The sequence below is a fragment of the Rhinoderma darwinii genome, chromosome 9 (assembly GCF_050947455.1).
Source record: "Rhinoderma darwinii isolate aRhiDar2 chromosome 9, aRhiDar2.hap1, whole genome shotgun sequence".
NCBI classification, from domain to species: domain Eukaryota; kingdom Metazoa; phylum Chordata; class Amphibia; order Anura; family Rhinodermatidae; genus Rhinoderma; species Rhinoderma darwinii.
Genome location: NC_134695.1, coordinates 8,092,061 through 8,113,233, shown reverse-complemented (window position 1 = coordinate 8,113,233; position 21,173 = coordinate 8,092,061). Strand labels below are relative to the sequence as shown.

General features: G+C 44.7%; 1 protein-coding gene across 10 annotated transcripts in view; it reads right to left on the bottom strand.

Annotated features, from left to right (window-relative positions):
• The window catches only part of MARK2 (microtubule affinity regulating kinase 2), a 382,575-nt gene that overhangs the window by 23,269 nt on the left and 338,133 nt on the right, over window positions 1–21,173 (bottom strand). The gene's annotated exons all lie outside the window — the stretch shown is intronic.

The window sequence follows — 21,173 nt, the reverse complement described above, 5'->3', positions numbered from 1 at the left end:
GGTTCCATGTAATGCTTTATTTATCCTGTGGTGCTGGTGCCACAGGAGAATAGAACACTTGCTGCCAGATTTTGCCACAATTCAAAACTCATTGCTAGAAATTGCAGCAGCAGGTCACTCTGTGATAGAAGGATCCCCCAACAAACGGGAAATCCAAAGTAGAAATCTCCATACGATCTTCCTTTTCTGGTTTCACAAAATTCCATATTAAAAAGGTTTTTCTATTATCAAACTGCCACAAAAAAAAAAAAAAAAAAAAAAAAAAAAAAAAAAAAAAAATCGAAAAAGATTAAATATCTGCATAAGAAATCAAATAAGAAAATATTTCCTTCGAAAAACTGTTTAGCTCGAAAATGCAATATATATGTTTTTGTAACTGACCACAAAAAAAAAAAATTCATAAATTAATACGCTTCCACGCTGGACCCTAGAGTACACAAATAATAGGCTGACACTTCTTATTTTCTACAGCTCACTCGTAAGTTTTGCTATGTAGACTGGGAAATAATGAGACGACTGCTCATTATCATTAGAGGTTGGGCACGTTAATGACAGCTCTATTGTACTGCTGGAGACCTACAGTAGATAAGGCAAGATAGTAATGGCCCTTTTAGATGGGCCAATTATCAGGTAAACGCTCGTTCATAGAACGCTTGTTGCCGATAATTGCCCTATGTAATCAGCGCAACAATCAGCAGATGAATGAGCAAACGCTTCAATATAGAGGAAAGTAGAGAATGAGGCAGCACAACCAACAGGGAGACGTGTTGCCGAAATGATAATGTATGGGGACGAGCAATCGTAGTAGTGAGGGCTCGTCCCCATACTAGCTCCTTGTTAAAGAGGCTCTGTCACCAGATTTTGCAGCCCCTATCTGCTATTGCAGCAGATAGGCGCTGCAATGTAGATTACAGTAACGTTTTTATTTTTAAAAAACGAGCATTTTTGGCCAAGTTATGACCATTTTTGTATTTATGCAAATGAGGCTTGCAAAAGTACAACTGGGCGTGTTGAAAAGTAAAAGTACAACTGGGCGTGTATTATGTGCGTACATCGGGGCGTGTTTACTACTTTTACTAGCTGGGCGTTCTGACGAGAAGTATCATCCACTTCTCTTCAGAACGCCCAGCTTCTGGCAGTGCAGACACAGCCGTGTTCGAGAGATCACGCTGTGACGTCACTTCCCCAGGTCCTGCATCGTGTCAGACGAGCGAGGACACATCAGCACCAGAGGCTACAGATGATTCTGCAGCAGCATCGGCGTTTGCAGGTAAATCGATGTAGCTACTTACCTGCAAACGCTGATGCTGCTGCAGAATCAACTGTAGCCTCTGGTGCCGATACGATGCAGGACCTGTGAGTGACAACACAGCGTGATCTGCCAGAAGCTGGGCGTTCTGAAGAGAAGTGGATGATACTTCTCATCAGAGCGCCCAGCTAGTAAAAGTAGTAAAAACGCCCCGATGTACGCACATAATACACGCCCAGTTGTACTTTTACTTTTCAACACGCCCAGTTGTACTTTTGCAAGCCTCATTTGCATAAATACAAAAATGGTCATAACTTGGCCAAAAATGCTCGTTTTTTAAAAATAAAAACGTTACTGTAATCTACATTGCAGCGCCTATCTGCGGCAATAGCAGATAGGGGTTGCAAAATCTGGTGACAGAGCCTCTTTAAAGGAGCAAACAAGCGCCGATCAACGAGCTGTCTCGTTGATCGGCACCCGTTTACACGGCCTGGGCCGTGTAAGAGGATCTTAAAGGGGTTATCTGGGGACCAAATGTTTTTAAAAATTGATTTGCATTCATATTTTTATGTAAAAAGAAGTCACTTATGTACTTAAATTAAAAATTCTGCCGTTCAAACCCGGCGAATTGTTCCCGGAAGTCCTGTAGCTTTTCTAATATTGATTACGCGCCACATTGCTGGAGTCCCCGAGCAGAGCATCAGCTAGCGCTTTGTGCAGGACTCCAGCATTGCTCCTGACATTTGGTCAGTGACTTTAGGGGTTTTCTATTGCTGGAGTCCCCGAGCAGCGAATCAGCTGATGCTCTGCCTGGGGACTCCCGTACTGCCGCTGACGTCGGCAGAGGTACGGCAGTCCCCAGGCAGGGCATCAACTAATCCTCTGCCTGGGGACTCAGCATTGCTGCCAATGTTACTGTCCATATATGAGCTGATGCTCTGCTTGGGGACTCCACTTCTGCTGCTGATGTCACGGTCAGTGCCGTAACAATAGGAGTCGCAGCGGTCGCAATTGCGACTGGGCCCCGAAGCCATGGGGGCCTGCGGCCCCCCCGCACCACATCAATGAAAAGTTACTATAGTAACTGAGGCCTTTGTAATAAACTACACGGGCCCCAGATGCTACAGTAACTGACAGTACTTACCTTCCTCGTTCCGGAGCACAGCGGAGGTCCTCACGTCACAGCGCTGTGCACAGCGCACAACGCTATGCGCACAACATCCCGACCCTGGTGGAGTCAGGACCAAAGCTGTGGCCGAAGAGGAGGGCACTTCCCCTTCATTCCGGTCACTTTCTCACAGTGAATCGCTGACACGGACGTGTCAGCGATTCACAGTGTGAGCAAGTAATGGAAATGAAGGGGAAGCAGCGCTTGTACGAGCGCTGCACCCCCTTCAAAACAGCTGATTAACAGGGGTCCCGGGAGTCGGACCCCGATCCATAAGCTATTAATGGCCTATCCTGAGGATAGGCCATCAATATTTAGGGACTGGGCAACCCCTTTAAGCCTACCATGTGGTAGGCTTAGATGCAGGGCCCCAGCAGACAGTAACCTTATACTGGTAGGCTTAGATATAGGGTCCAACAAACAGTATCTCACATGCAGTCGACTGCGCTATTGATTCCGTCAAAACAACGGAACCCTGTCACAATGGTGACAAACGGAAACCTTTGGCAACGTTTCCGTCACTATGGTCAATGGTGAGGGAAAAGAAAGCAGAGGTTTCAGTTTGAGGTTTCCGTCGGGTAACCCCTCAACGGAAAGGCAGACGGAACCCCTGAACGGAAGTGCCCCTACTAATGTTTTTTTTTGCGTTTGTGTTTTTTTACAGGTTCGGTGGTTGGACTACTGATTCAAGGACTACTTCGACTACGGGTGTTTTTTTTTTTATCATCAATAAAATGGTTAATGACTATTGTGTGTTTTTTTATTTTATTTCAATAAACCTATTTTTTTCTATGTCTTTGTATTTTTTTAAAACATTACTACCGCCTTAGTAATGGCCACTGACTGATTGACAGCGTCCATTACTAAGGCGGGGCTTAGTGTTAGCTGGTGAAAAGGCTAACACTGAGCACCATTATTACCCCGATACCCACCACCACCAGGGGTACAGGTTAGTCAGGTATGGTGCTGCTGTTGTATCGGTCTGGTAATAAAAAATGGGGGGACCCCACGTCATTTTTTTAAAAATAAATGGAAAGAACGATGTGGGGATCCCCCAGTTTTATAACCATAATACAAAATAGCAGCTGCAGGCTAGCATTACCAGGGTGGGAAAGGCCACAGTTTTTGGGCTTTCCCAGCCTAACAGAACCAGCCTGCGGTCGTGCCAGTACCCCTCCATCACTACAGATGGTCGGGTAATGGATCGTACCCGGCTCTTCCCGGTACCCCTGCTGGCTGTGGTTACTGAGGTAATAATGGGGGTTAGTGTTAGCCTCTGCACCGGCTAACACTAAGCCCCGCCTTAGTAATGGACGTTGCCAATCAGCCAGCGGCCATTACTAAGGTGGTAGTAATAAAATGTAGAAAAATACCTATAGACATAGAAAAATTATTTTATTAAAATAAAAATCCCAGGGGGCGTGGCCTAGCGGTGAATGTGAGAGGACGTGTGTGACCGGAGCTCCTGCTGTATTCATCCTATAAGGTCCATATATCCCGTAAAATTCGGGGAAAACAGCTTCCCCAGGGTCTTAACAGAGTCTAGAGGTGGAGGAGCACGAGTGCCCGTCCATAATGACGCGCTCAAAGAAGCAGAAGTCGCCGCCAGCGAGTCCCGCGCTCAAGATGGCGTTGAGGAGAAGGAAGGCCGCAATAGAGGCCTCCGGCAGGAAGTAGTGCAGAAGCTGGAGAGGTTCGTCCGCACGCCGAGAGCAGGGGGGGGCGGCTGCACAGCAGCGAAAGTCGGCTGGAGATCAGGCAGCTGGAGGCTCATCTTATGGATCCAGGTACTCTCCTTTGGCAGGGGACATGAGAAGTGAGGAGGAGGAGGAGGAGATGAGTGGCGCCATGCAGGATCAGCCAGGTGCTGGAGGGAAAAGTGGAGCAAGGAAGGAGGAACCCTCCCTAAAGGACATTTTGGCAGCGGTGAAGCAAAATTCTATGGTCCTTAATACCTTAGCAAGCCAGATGGGTGGATTGAAGGAGGACATTTTGCTGCTCAGGAATGATTTGCAAAAAGTAGCGGAACGCACCACTGCCGTGGAGGGGAGAGTCTCAGACATGGAGGATGCGATTCCTCACATAAAGCAGGATGTACAGGCACACTCGCAGGCAGTGGCGACATTGCTGGCTAAGACAGACGACATGGAAAATCGGCTGAGACGGAATAACGTTCGCCTAGTGGGGGTTCCAGAAAGAGTGGAGGGAGCGAATCCGGATGACTTCTTTGAAAAGTGGCTGATAGACACATTTGGCAGAGAGGAATTGACCCCTTTATTTGCGGTGGAGAGAGCGCACAGGGTGCCGACCAGACCCAGCCCTCCGGGAAGGCTGCCGAGACCGGTGCTGATAAAGATTCTACATTATAAAGATAGAGACAAGATCCTGAGGAAAGCTAGAGAACGTCAAGACATCTCCTTTAATGGGGTGAAAGTGTCCTTCTTCCCGGATTTCTCTATGGAAGTACAACGGAAAAGATCACAGTTTATGGATATAAAGAGACGCCTAAGGGCGTTACAAGTGCAATATTCAATGATGTATCCTGCCCGTCTGAGAGTGGTGGCGCTGGGCACAACTTCCTTTTTCGAGACACTGAGAGAAGCGGTTAGATGGTTGGATAGCCATGAAAGTCAGCTGAGACCGGCAGAGGGACGGCGTTGATCCGGAACAGACCGGCTGACAAAAGGAGGCTGGGGATGCGGGACTGAACCAGGTGTCGTAGTAAATTGCAAGATATGGCATTGAGGGTTCCTGGTCATGTTTGGACTTGGAGGGCATGGTTGCGGTGAACGCGGAAGACCGGAAGAGGAGGAATGTGTTTATGGACATTGAGGGGTACCGATATGTTGAAGGGATGGTTGTTTATTTGCAAGAAAAAGGCAGCGGGAGGGATGGTCAGTTACGCGGGAAAAGTGAATAACGAGTTATGGCATTGTTGAATGTACGGTGGGCGGAGTTGACCTGTCGACGCTTGTTATGGGTAATGGCAGATACGTTCTGTCGCCCCAACCCTTGGAAAGGGGTAGGTTTACGGGGGAGGTTACAGGGGGGGGGAGGGGAGGGAGGGAAAGAGGACCCAGCCGGTCGGATATGTAAAAGTACGAGAACAGGATAGGATGTGTTGGGATATGTTGAGGGATGATGGGATCACTTAATTGTTTGTCCTGGAATGTACGGGGCCTGCGGGAAGCCAGAAAAAGACAGGCGGTATTTGATTTTATTAGGAAACAGGAGTCGAGGGTGATAGGACTACAGGAGACACATATGACTAGGGATTCAGTCTCCATGATGCATAGGGCCTGGGTAGGCCATAGTTTTCATTTATATAATACTACATATTCAAGGGGGGTGAGTCTTCTCATACATAGGGCAGTGCCATTTATATGTCACGACTCCTTCCAGGATGGGGAGGGGCGGTATGTGGGGGTACACTGTACGATGTATCACTGGAATTGTGTGTTGGTGGTGTTGTATGTTCCCCCTCCATTTTCTAGCGGATGTATCAAAAAAGTGGTGGAGGAACTGGCTAGGTACCCGGAGGTGCCGTTACTAGTGATGGGGGATTTTAACGCAGTATTGAATACCAATATGGATAAATTCGGCATGACAGGGGGAGGTTTAACAGCGTTTGGCCATCTTGTTGCTGAAATGGGTTGGCGGGACATATGGAGGGATAAACATCCAAATAGCTTTCAGTATTCTTGCGCGTCTTCCACATATCAGTCTTTATCCAGGATAGACCTAATCTTGTGCTCACCGGCAGCGGTACCATTTGTAGCCCAGATAGAGTACTTGCAAAGAGCGTTATCGGATCATTCTCCTTTGGTAATGAAGGTAGAGACGGAGGGGAGGACAGGGCGGGGGCAAGGGTGCTGGAAACTCAATGCCTTTTGGCTGAAGTTGATAGATCATAAACAAATTTTAGACCTCATAAAGGAATACTTTCAATTCGGGAACGGTACCGCAAGAGATATTGTGGGACGCGATGAAGGCGTGGCTGAGAGGGGTGTTCATCCAGCACATTTCGGCAGTAAAAACACGGTCTAGACAATTAGGGGAAGCGCTGTTGGAAAGGGTAACGGAGACAGAAAGGTTACATATAATAGATAAAACACCAGACACACTGAAGCATTGGGTGGAGGCCCAGAGATTGTTAAAACAGCATCAGTTGGAGAGGGCAGATAACAAAAGGATGTTTTTAAAACGCCAATATTATGAGGAGGGGGAAACCACTGGACGGTTACTGGCAAGGATGGCGCAGGCTCAGAGGGAGAATAATTACATACACACTATTAAAGGGGAGGGGGGGAAGTTGGAGACGGATACAGGACAGATTTTGAAAGTTTTTCAGCAGTTTTACTCAGATTTGTATGCCTCTAGGGCAGAGCACACACCTCAACAGCTGGAAGAGTATATAGGGGAGATAGAACTTCCCAGGTTGGGAGGGGAGGAGAGAGGGACATTGGAGGAGCCCATATCTCTGGAGGAGCTCCAGGCAGCCATAGGGATACTAGCCAGTGAAAAGGCGCCGGGGCCGGATGGGCTTCCGGTGGAAGTTTTTAAGGAATATGGGGAGGAGCTCGCACCGCAGTTATTGGCCACTCTTTTAGATAGTTTTGATAGGGGGCGGCTTCCGGAAACAATGTACGAAGCAACTATAGTCGTTCTGCCTAAAGAGGGGAAGGATCCCCAGCTCCCGGGCTCCTATAGACCAGTTTCTCTATTGACTGCGGATATTAAAATCATGGCGAAAGTATTGGCGCTTCGACTAGCTAAGGTAGTGGCTGGGGTGGTACATGGAGATCAGGCCGGCTTTATGCCATCCAAATCGACGGCGGTGAATCTGAGATGGCTGTTCTTGAATTTACAAGTTCTGCCGGATAATCATGGGGGGAGAGCCATTCTGTCCTTAGACGCGGCTAAAGCATTCGATTGCGTGGAGTGGAAATATTTGTGGTCAGTTCTGGAGAAAATGGGATTTGGCCCTAATTATATAAAATGGGTAAAGTTGTTGTATGTAGCCCCGACAGCAAAGATAAGGGTGAATGGGGTGCTATCGGATCGGTTCGCGCTGGAGCGGGGAACGCGTCAGGGATGTCCATTATCTCCATTGTTGTTCGCGTTGGCGGTGGAACCCTTGGCGTGCGCAGTGAGACAACATGAACATATTCAGGGGTTGAGATATGGGGGGGTGGAGGAACGAATTGCATTATACGCAGACGATATGCTGTTATTCATGGCGGATACCGAGCGCACACTACCGTTAGTGATGGCCCTAATTAAGCGGTTTGGGAAATATTCAGGACTACTCATTAATTGGTCAAAATCGGCTCTAATGCTCATGGACCCGGGGGTTATCCAGACTGGGGAGGAGGAGGTGGAGATACCGGTGGTCACGGAGTTTAAGTATTTGGGGGTTAGGGTGACGGCGAAAGCACAGGATTATATGTCCCTTAATGTAATGCCACTGTTAACAACGATAAAAGCCAAAGTAGAGGCATGGAATAAGTTACCGCTATCGGCTCTGGGTAGGACGAATCTGATTAAAATGATCCTTATGCCCCAGGTGCTGTATGTCCTACATAACTCCCCGGTATGGATCCCCAAATATTGGTTCAGGAGGTTGCATAACCTTTTTAGGGACCTAGTATGGAAGAAGGGGGTACCTAGGATTAAACTGGAGAAATTACAGCTGCCGAAAGAGTAGGGGGGCCTGGCTGTGCCCAATGCTTGGGTGTATTATTTAGCTGCCCAATGTCAGCATTTCTGGGGGTGGGAGCAGGAAGAGACATGGGGGTCCAGTGCGCGCATCCTATCATATCTGGGGGGGGAGAACCCGTTGGGAGGACTGGAAGCGCACAGCTATAAACGGATGGCGTGTACCAGACCCACTCTGCTTCTCATACACAAGGTGTGGTGGCAGTGCAAGCAATTGCTGGGGATAGGAGAATGCACTAAATATACACCACTCTGGAGGAATGCTTATCTGGGGGAATTGGGTAAATTGGAAGGGATGCAGGGGTGGGAGCAGCAAGGCATAATACGATTGAGTCAGTTGTACGAGGGAGGAATACTCAAATCCTTTCAGCAAATAAGGGAAGAGTTTCAGCTGGACTCCCGCATGTTCTATCAGTACCTGCAGATTCGGCACGCTGTGCAGACACAAGCGGTTAGTGTAGACATAACAATACATGCCGCGGGGGTGTTGGAGCATATTGCAAAAGCAGTAACGTCAAAAGGATTAATTTCATTGGTTTATCGCAGGTTATTGGTGGAACATCTGGGGGATCCTATGGCACCAGTGAAAGCTGTATGGGAGAGGGATGTGGGTCCTATTACAACAGACCACTGGGAGGCGGTATTGGCAGCAACATGTACTTTGTCCATTAATGTAGCACAACGAAGATCGCAGTTGTTTCTGATACATAGGGTGTATAGGACCCCGTGGGTGCTGAAACAAATGGGATTAAGAGCAGATGCCAAATGCCCTAGGTGCCCGGAGGAAAAAGCAGACATCCTTCATATGTTCTGGATATGCGGGAGGTTGGGGATTCTGTGGACGGAAATATTGGAGCTAGTGGGGAGAGTGTTTGAGGTACAGATTCCATGGGATCCTGTGGTTATGCTGCTAGGGTATGTTGGAGATTTGGAGGGGGATAGGATGTCAGGGTTGGCAATCGCTAAAATACTATATCAAGTTAGGAAAGGAATAGCAAAGCACTGGCTGGATGCGGAGCCACCATCAAAACAAGAAATTATAGGGGCACTTAACTCACAGGTTCTGATGGAATATAGGATATACTCCAAGAGGGGGTCCAAGGTCAAGTTTGAAAAACAATGGGCTAGGTGGATTGAGCAATCTGGGTATGCTTCTGCGGAGCTAATGACACTAAGGTCACACGTTCAGGTATAGGGCTACTGACGGGGGGGGGGGGTACATACGGAGAGCAGGCGTAGGATGGGGAATGGAAAAGGGGAAGAGGAGAGAGGATTGGAAAAGTGGTATCGAGAAGACCGGCTGGGGGGATACAAGGGGGAGTTGGGGGGGAAGGGAATGTTTGGTTGGATATAAATAATTGGGTCTGTTGAAATTTGCTTATACACTGTATGAGAACGTACAATGACCTGTAATAATGTGAAGTTTGTTGAATAAAATTGAACGGATTAAAAAAAAAAAAAAAAATCCCACATACAACCCTCATTATCCATTTTATTGAGAAAAAAAAACAGTTATCAAAGTAGTCCTCGAATCCGAAGCAGTCTAACAGCCAAACTTGTAAAAAAACACAAACATAATTAGTAACACATAAAAAAGCAAAACAATTCTTACACTTTCCTTTCCTGGGTCCAGTGCTGGAGCCACAATGTCAGCGAGCTGGGCCCTATATCTAATTCTATCATGTGTGATACTGTCTGCTAAGCCACTGTATCTAATCCAATCATATGTGATAAAGTCTGCTATGCCCAGGGCCGGTGTGATCACCTGGCGAACTCGGGCAAGTGCCGGGGCCCACTCGGCCGCCGGGTGCTGTCTTCATGGCATCACTGTCCAGTGGTGTAACTATAGGGGTCGACCGGGCCCCGAAGCCAAGGGGGCCTGCGGCCCTCCGTACCACATCAATGAAATGTTACTATAGTAACTGGGGCCTATGTAGTAAACTACATGGGCCCCCGTTACTATAGTAACTGACAGCACTTACATTCCTCCTTCCGGAGCGCAGTGGTGGTCCTGAAGTCAGAGCACGGTGCGAAGTGCATGACGTCACAACACTATGCGCTGCGCATAACATCCCGACCCTGGATGGAGTCAGGACCTCCGCTGCGGCCGTAGAGGAGGGTAAGTTTAATACCACGGTCTGCTGGAGCTGATGGGTCGGGGTCCGACTCCCGGGACCCATACCATTCAGATTCATTACGGTCACTTTCTCACACTGAATCAGCAGTCACATGGGATGCAACGTCATCATTTATGCATGACCAGAGACAGACAAAATTGTATCCATTGGAAGTAAACTAGAAAGGTTCCTATTAAACAACAACAAGCAGAGATCTTGGAAACCGTGAGGCACCAACACAAAAAGTATTTTGGAATATTGCATAACTTAATACCAGACAACCCCTTTAATGATTAATAACATTTGGACATAACAGGTGGACTGTTTTTTTTTTAATTATTATTGGAGTGCTCATCGTCAAAAGAGCATACACAAAAAAATATTTCCCACAATACAAACATTTTCTGCTAGCAAATGGTTTGTATCCTGGGAAATAGTGTGCATTCGCATTGTCCTACATGTATTTTTCTTGCATGCCGATTATAGCATTTGCCACCATTAAATGGTTTTCTCTTCCAATCGACAGAGCAGATTTCTATCAATTTAGGCTTATTCAGATGAACGTGTAAACTCGGATGTGAAAAAACTGACGTTTTTCATGTGAGAGTCGCACCACTGCAGGACCAGTTTTCACAGATCGCTCATAGACGGGAGTCTATTGAGGGATCTGTGAAAACTGAGAAAATGACATGTCCTATCTTTTCACGGGCCTTTCACACGATACGTTAAAAACAATGTTTAGATTGCTACTGATTATTAGGTCTATGGTCAGGATTAGAAAAAAAGTACTTAACGAGTTTATGCCAACCAACAGGCTATACAAGTTGAAGAACAGATTATTTCAATTTAGTGTTTATTTTTCATAATGCCTAAAAACGAAACAATGTTTTCGGTACCATATTGTGTGCAGATTATTTTTTTTAACATTTGTTTATATCGGTCGGAGTTTTGTTTTTTGTATACAGAGCTCCACATCCCCTGTGTAGACCTAGATTTAAAGTGTCAAGCAAGTAATACTCTCCCTCCCGAACATCGGGCGTGGAGAGACGCTCCTGCACACTGGCCGTTACAGCTGCCATGGACCAATGCATGATACTCTTCTGGCGTCTAATGGTTGCCAAGGTAAATGTACAGCATCCATAAGTGTCTCTCTATGCTGAACATTAGCTCGGGCAGGAGTGTATAAGTGGATTGACACTTTCAAACACAACATTCTGGCTGCCTGCAGTGGCCACTAGAGGGAGTTTACGGCAAAACTGCTAAACTCAAAGTAACAATATTTAGTTGAGCTCATAGGCCTCTATTGGCTGTTGCAGTCATGCGGCACTAGATGACATCTTTGCACTGTGATACCAAAAGGAAACTCCAGTGAGGAGGGTCCTAAACTTTCCTCCTCACCGCTGATATGCTTTGATCGTGTTAAGCTCGTCTGCCACTCCATACAACTCCTCACCGCAGACATGCTGGTGATAAAAGACTTGGGTACCCCAAGCTAGAAATCTAACTTTTAGCATCTATACTGTGAATACGGGATAAATGTTATTGGTTAGGAAAACCCTTTTAACCCCCTCCAGCCATCAGTTTAATATATATGGCAGATATTTGTAGTGGTCTCAGCTTTTGGTAAAACCTCTTCAAGCAAAACACCGTACATGTACAGCGCTGATGTTACGTAGTTAACTCCAATCGCTATACATGTATGGCGCGGGGATGAACATTTACAAGTATTAGAGGAACCAGGGTGTGCCAAGAAAACATTCCCCACACCCACCGGCCTGAACGGTTGACTCCTGACAGGAAGAGTTCAGAGAGTCATGCTGCTTACGCCAAATTCTGACCCTCCAACAGCATGGTGCAACAGAAATCTGGATTGATCTGACCAGGCGATGGTTTTAGACTGCTCAATGATCCAGTTTTTACACTTTTGCCCACTGGAGTCTTGCTTTTCTATTTCCCTCAGACAGTAATGGCACTCGAAAAAACAAAAAAACACCAAGTTGTGCAGTTTGACACGTTTGATGGAGCACCAGTATTGAATTCGGCTGCAATTTGCGTAAAGGGGTTGTATCAGGACCAAATTTTGTAAGAGAACAGTAGGTAGTGGTATAAGGCTATATATTCCAGTAGTAATATTACATTTATGAAAATGTATTTGCCATCAGTTCTTTTTGCTGTACTCAGTCATTCTTCCAGGTTGGTGAACGGGATGTAACCTGCCAGCATGGCAAGTTACAGCCCGTAATGTTATGTGTTTATTTCAGCACCTGGGTTCGGCTATCTTCCATTGTGATCCCCTATGCGGTAGCGCTCCAGATTGCTTTCATACAGAATACAATAAGAAGGCTCGGAGAATAAGGAGCTTTCCTGCTCATATAGGTTTTCGAGTTTATGCGGGCAGGACAGCTCCTGGCTAATGCCCTTGTCCCGAGCGTCCCAGTGTATTCTATATGAAGACACACTGGTGGCAAGGCTGCGAGCGCTGCAGGATGTGGATAATAAGATTAAAATGTGAATGCCTGGCTACCACAAAAAGAACTGCTGATGTCTATGGGCAACTACAAAAAATAAAATAAAAAAATAAAACTGGCTGTGGCAGGAAGGGTTTAAGGCACTTGTACCAAGTTAAAGTTGTTAATCAGTAAAGTACTGTAGACCAAATGCAGTTTCACTGTAATAGTCTGTATTATACCACCACATACTGTATAAAACATGAAAAAATTAAAGTGGTATTGGCAGAATAGACAATTAGCACCTATCCAATAGGTGTAAAGTGTGATTGCTGGGGTCCCCCCCAATTAGAAAGGGAGTCCTAAACCAGTTTCTCCTTACTGCACCCCCGCAATGAGTAGGAGCTTAAAGAGGCTCTGTCACCAGATTTTGCAACCCCTATCTGCTATTGCAGCAGATAGGCGCTGCAATGTAGATTACAGTAACGTTTTTATTTTTAAAAAACGAGCATTTTTGGCCAAGTTATGGCCATTTTTGTATTTATGCAAATGAGGCTTGCAAAAGTACAACTGGGCGTGTTGAAAAGTAAAAGTACAACTGGGCGTGTATTATGTGCGTACATCGGGGCGTGTTTACTACTTTTACTAGCTGGGCGTTCTGATGAGAAATATCATCCACTTCTCTTCAGAACGCCCAGCTTCTGGCAGTGCAGATCTGTGACGTCACTCACAGGTCCTACATCGTGTCGGCCACATCGGCACCAGAGGCTACAGTTGATTCTGCAGCAGCATCAGCGTTTGCAGGTAAGTAACTACATCGATTTACCTGCAAACGCCGATGCTGCTGCAGAATCATCCGTAGCCTCTGGTGCCGATGTGTCCTCGCTCGTCTGACACGATGCAGGACCTGGGGAAGTGACGTCACAGCGTGATCTCTCGAGAACACGGCTGTGTTTGCACTGCCAGAAGCTGGGCGTTCTGAAGAGAAGTGGATGATATTTCTCATCAGAACGCCCAGCTAGTAAAAGTAGTAAAGGCTTTTTATTTTATTTTTAATCAGCAGCCTCTTTTCTCTATCAGTTATTGATAGAGACAAGTGGTTGCCGATTAGTACAATACTTTTCTAATGTTTTTCTGCCCGCCCGGCGGTTGCTAGGCAACGGCTCCGTCACACACGGACGGCACACGGATGCCTTCCGTGTGCCTTCAGTTTTTTTGACGGCCCCATTGACTTGCATGGGCCTCACGGTTACGGAATCCCGGACCAAAGTAGGACATGCTCTACTTTGGATCGGAAAGGAGCAACGGACCGTCAAAAAAACTGTGCATGGCCCCATTGAAATGAATGGGTTCAGGGTGCTATCAGTGACAAAAACAGATAGCACCCTGAAGGAAAAAACTGAAGTGTGCATGAGGCCTAAAGGAGATCAAAGAATAATACAAGGTAAAGCAGGTTCCCTCATTCAGGGAGCCAAAGAATCTGAAAGGGAATTTGTCACCAGGTTTATGTCTCTCTATCTGAGGGCAGCATAAAGTAGTTCAGAGACCCTGATTCAAACGCGGTTATCACTCACTTTTCAGCTTTGGATAGTTTTTATTAAAATCAATTCTTCAGCAGCTTGTATTCATGAGCTGCCACTGTGCATTGGGAGAAAGCAGCCAATCAACATCAGGTGGGCGGAGCTAGCTGCAGCTCATGAATATAGAGGACACCTGAGCGGCCTTGTAAAAGAAAAACAGCGAAGACAACTGAACGCTACAAGGTAAATTATACACCACTGGAATCAGGGTCTATGGCACCACTTTATGCTGCCCTCAGAGTGTGTTTTGGGATATGAAAGATGTGCTTTTGGGGGAGCAACAACCTGGGGTATGTAAAACGGGTACCGGCTTATTTTTCCTAGTAAGAAATGGAGGATGTGGATGAAAAGTAGAGGAAAATGGTGTTGACCACAGATAAAAAGCCCAGCTTGGCTGTAGCAATGTGGATGGACCGGCATGCCCCAGCCGTGAGATGTCACATTTAATCGGTACACCCCAACTGTGTATAGCACTTAACATTCAATAAATTACTTCTGGCATTTAAGAGTCTGCTTGGTTTTCTTTCCCCAGAAACAGCGCCACTCTTATCCATGGACTGTGTCCAATATTGCATCTCAATCCTACTCACTTGAATGTGGATGAGCTGCACTCTCGTGCAGCATTATTTCTGGGGGGATTTATCGAATCCTGGACAACCCCTTTAAGGTTTTGACTCATATCGTGTCTGCATGTTTATTTGATATGGTGGATCTTGAGCAGAGCAGTCCTAAGAGGGTTAACATGAGCACATCTTATGCAACTGTCAATGCAGATCAATATCAGCAGACGCTTAAGAAACTGAAGGCGGCTGCTAATCACAAGAGGCCTGTTATATCTAACCACAGAAATGTTATACCTTGGTTTGGTGCTTATAAAGAAATGAAGTTGAAAAATTAAACTAGATGCGTGGTTATATCAGTTGAATAAGAAATTAAATGGAATGTGATTATATTAAAAACACAGATATCAGAGTACCTTACTTTTTGACTTGCCCTCATAGTATAAATACAATAACACTGCAATAACGCTAACTAGAAGTTTTGAATTACAGGTCAGGTCTGTTATAGGGAGAAGTACAATAGCCCAATACAAGCACTTTTATAAACTGGAAGAGAACTTATTTCATTGCAGTTCAGAATTATTACAGAAACAGAGGTGTTCAACTGCTTTACTATGCGTAACTATGTAACTTCTCTCCCTCCAATGCAACAATCAAGAGTGAAACAAGTAACGCCTGGGGTCTTTGATGCAAAATTTGGAATGGGGGTCTACTCCACAGAGACCGATAATTTAAGTAAGCAAGTTCATGATATGAAAATTGGAATTTTGTTATTCACTGTAAAATCCTTTTCTCGTCACGTTTTTTGGGAGACGGATATGACTGTGGGTGTAGCTGCTGCACCTTGGAGGCGGACACCAATTAAAGAATTTGAGCTCCTCCTACCAGCTATATCCCTCCTGCAGGTTCTAAACTAAACAATTTGTACAATAGCTGTAGGTGGAGTCGAGAATAAAAATATACATACAATTCAGCAGTAAGGACCATGTGGGAACCAGAGGAGAAAGACCGCTTGTGAGGACAGAACGGCCATACTACCTGAATGGTTTTGTTTTTTTTGTGTGTTTTTTTACGTTGAGAAAAAAAAATCCAATTCTCTCGTCCGTGTCAAATGGGCAGTTACCCCTAATAAGGAAGGATGAACAGTTATTTAATTTTCATATTATTCTATGTGCAATATCTTTTTATGCCTATGTGTCAGGACGATGTTTATCGCACATGTTTCTCTGCTTAGCTTATCTTGGGTGGTCAGACATCTCAGACAGATCCCGCCTTTTATCTGTACGTTTCAGCAAACAGCTTGACCACCTCTTGCTGAGTAATTGTGGTTTTGTCCTATATATATGTGTTATACTTGCCAGTAAAATCAGAGAGATATTCTGACAGACAATCATGACTGCTGTGCCTGATTTGATGTACAGAGGGCCCGGATATATTTCTCAAGGCCGACATTAATTTGAACACCACTCAACAAAGAAGGGAAGTCCATTTTGCTTCTGACAAACACAGTCTACCTGAAGGGGGCTTCCTTGACAGTTTAAATGGTGCCGAAAACCTGGGATCTCTCGGAGGAACGTTTCCTAGCGTCTGCTAGTCCAGAACATCTGGAAGAGTCATTGAAACCAAAACCGCGCGGTAAGTAACTACTTTTTGCTACAATACCTGTTTCAAATACTCTGCCAGAATATCCGGTAAGACTCTGGGTAATTGTGTCCCCGCACAGAGATTCCAGTAAGAGTCAGGTCCTTTGTTGAGTTGGTCTGGTATGATTGTATGAACGTTGATAAACTTGTATAACATTTGTACAGTTGCGCAGTGTGAGGTTGGGATAGTTCATACACCCGGCTGTGGCCATCTTGGATGGGCAGCACACGATCCTAAAGTTGTGTTTTGGTATCAAGAAACCTGCATTTAACACCTAATTCCTGCAGTCTGTGTGTTTGTTGTGTACATGTGGAAACGAGAGAGTCAGTAGAAGGCTTAATTGTAAAAATACATTATTTATCTGCATGCTCAGACAGATTCTGTGGGACAAAAGTTAGAGGAAATAATTGTGAAAGGCTGTTATAGTCCCAATATACATTACAGTCAAGTACTCTGTCAAACCCTAATTAGAGAAACAAGTATGAATAGTAAAAAGAAAGTAATAATATGGTATTGAGGACGCCCCATGAATTGACTGGTGGACGGAAAGACCTGATAGCCTCGGGGCATTCCCCGTCGTTCCCTCTGATAACTGCCTCCACTACGTCAATAGCAGCCAATACTGGAAAATTCCTTCTAGCCCGGGAACATTCTCCTCGTTGTAAAATAACTACCTAGGAACCAAAGGTTCTGAAGTAGTATAACTTCCAACCTCCCGGTAAAAAGGTGTCGTAATAGTATAATTACCACACTGTCCCAGAAACACCCTTACTCAAATGCCTATGAATGAGACCCACTCCTGTGTGAATGGTATGAGATTTGTTGATATAGATTGTACAGAAAGCATGGTGTTAGGATTTGTAGTCTTACTGCTGGCAACAGCGATAATGAAGTGGTAAACAACTTGGGACCAAAAGGAAAGGATGTCCTGCGGCCCAGTTGATATAAAGTCCCTGAGTAAAAGGGCTTGGAATAATCTCCCAGCGTAGGAGATTTCCCTTTTTTATATATATATATATATATATATATATATATATATATATATATATATATATATATATGAGGTAAACCACTAAAAAGTGAAGGACAGTAAGGTCCTCACAAAGTCCCTGAGTAAAAGGGGCTTGGAATAATCTCCCAGTGTAGGAGATTTTATATATATATATATATATATATATATATAAAAGGAATATATATATATATATATATATATATATATATATATATATATAAGGTAAACCACTAGGAAGTGACGGACAGTAAGGTCCTCACAAAGTCCCTGAGTAAAAGGGCTTGGAATAATCTCCCAGCGTAGGAGATTTTTTATATATATATATATATATATATATATATATATATATATATATATAAGGTAAACCACTAGGAAGTGACGGACAGTAAGGACCTCACAAAGTCCCTGAGTAAAAGGGCTTGGAATAATCTCCCAGCGTAGGAGATTTTATATATATATATATATAAGGAGTATATATATAAGTGGTAAACCACTGGAACGTGAAGGACAGTAAGGTCCTCACAAGGTCAGTTCTTTTTGCGGAAAGGAACTGTGATCCCTAGGAAATGGGGTCAGGAGATAGTAAGACTGCCCACCGGTGTGATCCAGTGGCATGGGTATCAGCTTGCAATATAGTAGAAAGTTTGAAAGGAAAAAATGCAGTGAAAGATTGCAAAAGGATGTTTAAAATGATGTGAGTGGGTTTGTATGGAACGCTTGAAGAAAGGTGAGGAAGTGGTCAAAAACTGTAAAAGAATGTTTAGACTAATGAAGATAGGAAGTAATGGTACGTTAAATGCATTGCCAATCATAGGAGGCGGTAGAAGGTTCTGACAGAATGTTAAAATGATCAGGAATGTCAAAAGGAAGTTGTTTATATAGTTCAAGATGAAAAACTTTCATAGAACAGAATGCTGGCTGGTTAAAAGACCATGAACTGATAGGAAAAGCAGAACTATTAGATTAACATAGATTTTGATAAGAGTGACTGTAAGACTAATACAGCTAGGTATATTGTAGTGAGTAATGTGGTTTATGACGAGAAGTATGATGTAGACATATATACAGTGTGTGTGTCCGTGTATACAGTGTGTGTGTTGCAGACTGGTCGGAGGAGCAAATTAAATTGTGTACTGTTTGATGTGAGATGTTTTTCTCAATCCAGATTGAGAACTGAATTCATTGAACTTTAAATCATTATTATTTGTAAAAATATTGTGTAAAAAGTCCTAGAACATTGAATTGAAGTACAAGATTGTGTAAATAGACTGATGTTTTAATTTACCTTATCTATAAGGTTTAAATAATTAAAGTTAGCTGTTATAAATATAGCAGAGACTTAGTTGCCTTTCAGCATTTTGGCTTGCTGGGGCTTCTAGTTCTAAAAAAAATAAATGAAGGAAGTTGTGAAACACAGGGGGGGAGGGGAGCAGTGTGTGAGAATGTTAGGACGACGTAAAGTGCTGCTCTTTTCCTCAAATGAAATACAACTAGCACAGTCTGCATAAATGACCTTGGTAATTTATTGTGAAGGAAACTGATAATTGTGTATTTTTCTCTATCCCTCTGTCTCCAGATTGTTCTGGATGGTGCTTTCCCAGGTTGCAGCAAATTCCCCTGATATTGTCACCTGTACAATGAAAGAGCTGCTGGATAAGTAGTCCCCCAAACATTACCATAAAACGTTGTGTGGTCCTAAATCCAGCTACCCTACTTCCGCTGAATTTGGACCAAAAGGGATAGTGATAAAGATAGTGATGAACATGACTGTCAAAGTTTAGTTGAGATAGAAGCAAAAGGCATGTCTAATGTATTTGATGTTGCACTCACTAACCCTGATGCTGAGTATTTTGTAGATGGATCACGATACTGGAGTGAAGACAAAGAACATTTTCTCACTGGGTATGCGGTAGTCCACAATGGTAAGCCAGTCACACAACAGTCCCTACCGTCCGGTAGATCTGCACAGGATGCGGAACTAAGAGCACTCACTGAAGCGTGTAAGTTGGGTAAAGGGTTGTGTGTGAATATATATACAGACTCCAGGTACACTTATGGAGTAGCTCATGACTTTGGAACTATATGGAGAACTAGAGGTTTCCTGGTAAAGCTATAAAAAATGCAGACGCAGTGAAAGCACTGTTAGAGTCCCAACAGCTGCCTACAAAGGTAGCAATAATAAAGGTACAAGCGCACACCCAAAATGGTGATAGCCAGTCAGAAGGCAATGACCTGGTCAACCAAGCAGCAAAAGTAGCCGCCGCTGCTAGGCCCCTAGTGGCCCCTGTCACTGAGAAATTGCTATGTGCTCTCCAAACCCAAGCACCGGCCCCTGAGCATAAACTGTGGCAGGAGGTGGGGGATGTTAGAGGCGTAGGAGGGCTATGGCGTGTAAAGGGTAATGTATGTCTGCCCCAAAGCTTGTTTCCCATGATGTGTGCCCTGGCGCATGGCCTGACGCACTGCTCTAAAGGAGCCATGAGTCAATTAGTACTTATAACGTGGCACTCTCCAGGATTCCAGCATGCTGCAGCAAAATATGTACAAAGCTGCATGATCTGTGCACAGCACAACCCAGGAAAGGTAGTATAAACAACAGAAAAACACACACCCAAGTCCTACTACCCCTTTCAGAGACTGCAGGTGGACTACATACAGCTACCTCAGGTGGGGCCATATAAATATGTCCTAGTCTGTATTGATTTGTCTTCAGGATGGCCTGAAGCCTTTCCAGTATCAAAAGCAAATGCTGCTAGCACAGCAGATAAGCTACTAAATGAAATAGTATGCAGGTATGGTGTCCCAGAGACCATAGAAAGCGATAGAGGAACACATTTTACTCAGGAGTTACTGGGGAAGATCTTAAAAAGCCTAGGAAGCATTTCACACCCCATACCATCCGCAGAGTAGCGGCAAAGTAGAAAGGTTAAATGGAACATTGAAATTGAAAATTCAGAAAGCCATGGATAAGACTTCCTTGCCATGGACGAAATGCTTGCCTATGGCTCTGTTTTCTGTAAGAAACATAACAAGGGGAAAGGATCAACTCTCCCCTTTTGAGATTCTTTTTGGGTGTCCTCCAAAGACTGGTTTATATTTTCCCCAACAATTGCAGAGTAATTATGATAAAATGACACAATATCTGATGGCCTTACATAAACATCTCGAAAGAGTGCACAAATTGACACTGTCTTCTATTCCAGATCCTAACTCTCTTGCAGGAACCCACTCCTTGCAACCAGGAGATTGGGTTGGGGTAAAGATCCACGATCGCACAAGCCTACAGCCTCGCTATACAGCACCTCATCAAGTGCAGCTGGTGACCGCTACTTCAGTAAAACTCCAAGGAAGAGCCACTTGGATACACGCTAGCCACTGCAAGAAGATTCTGATCCAAGATGTGGCACCAGGTAGTGACACTCCTGAACCTGATGCTAGTCAACACACTGCCACCGTACCTAAATAAGGACGATTGGGACAATACATTCATCAAGCACCACCAAGTTTTATATCAGGCCTTGAAGGGCCAGGATAACCTGACAGATTATTGGATTTGTACTCATAGCCCTGTTAACTCCAAAAGTATGCCCTACCTTGCCATCCCGGTCACCTTGAATGAAATAAGAGAACTGTGTAATAACACTGTAATTACTACCCTGACAGGGAAAAACAGGGATA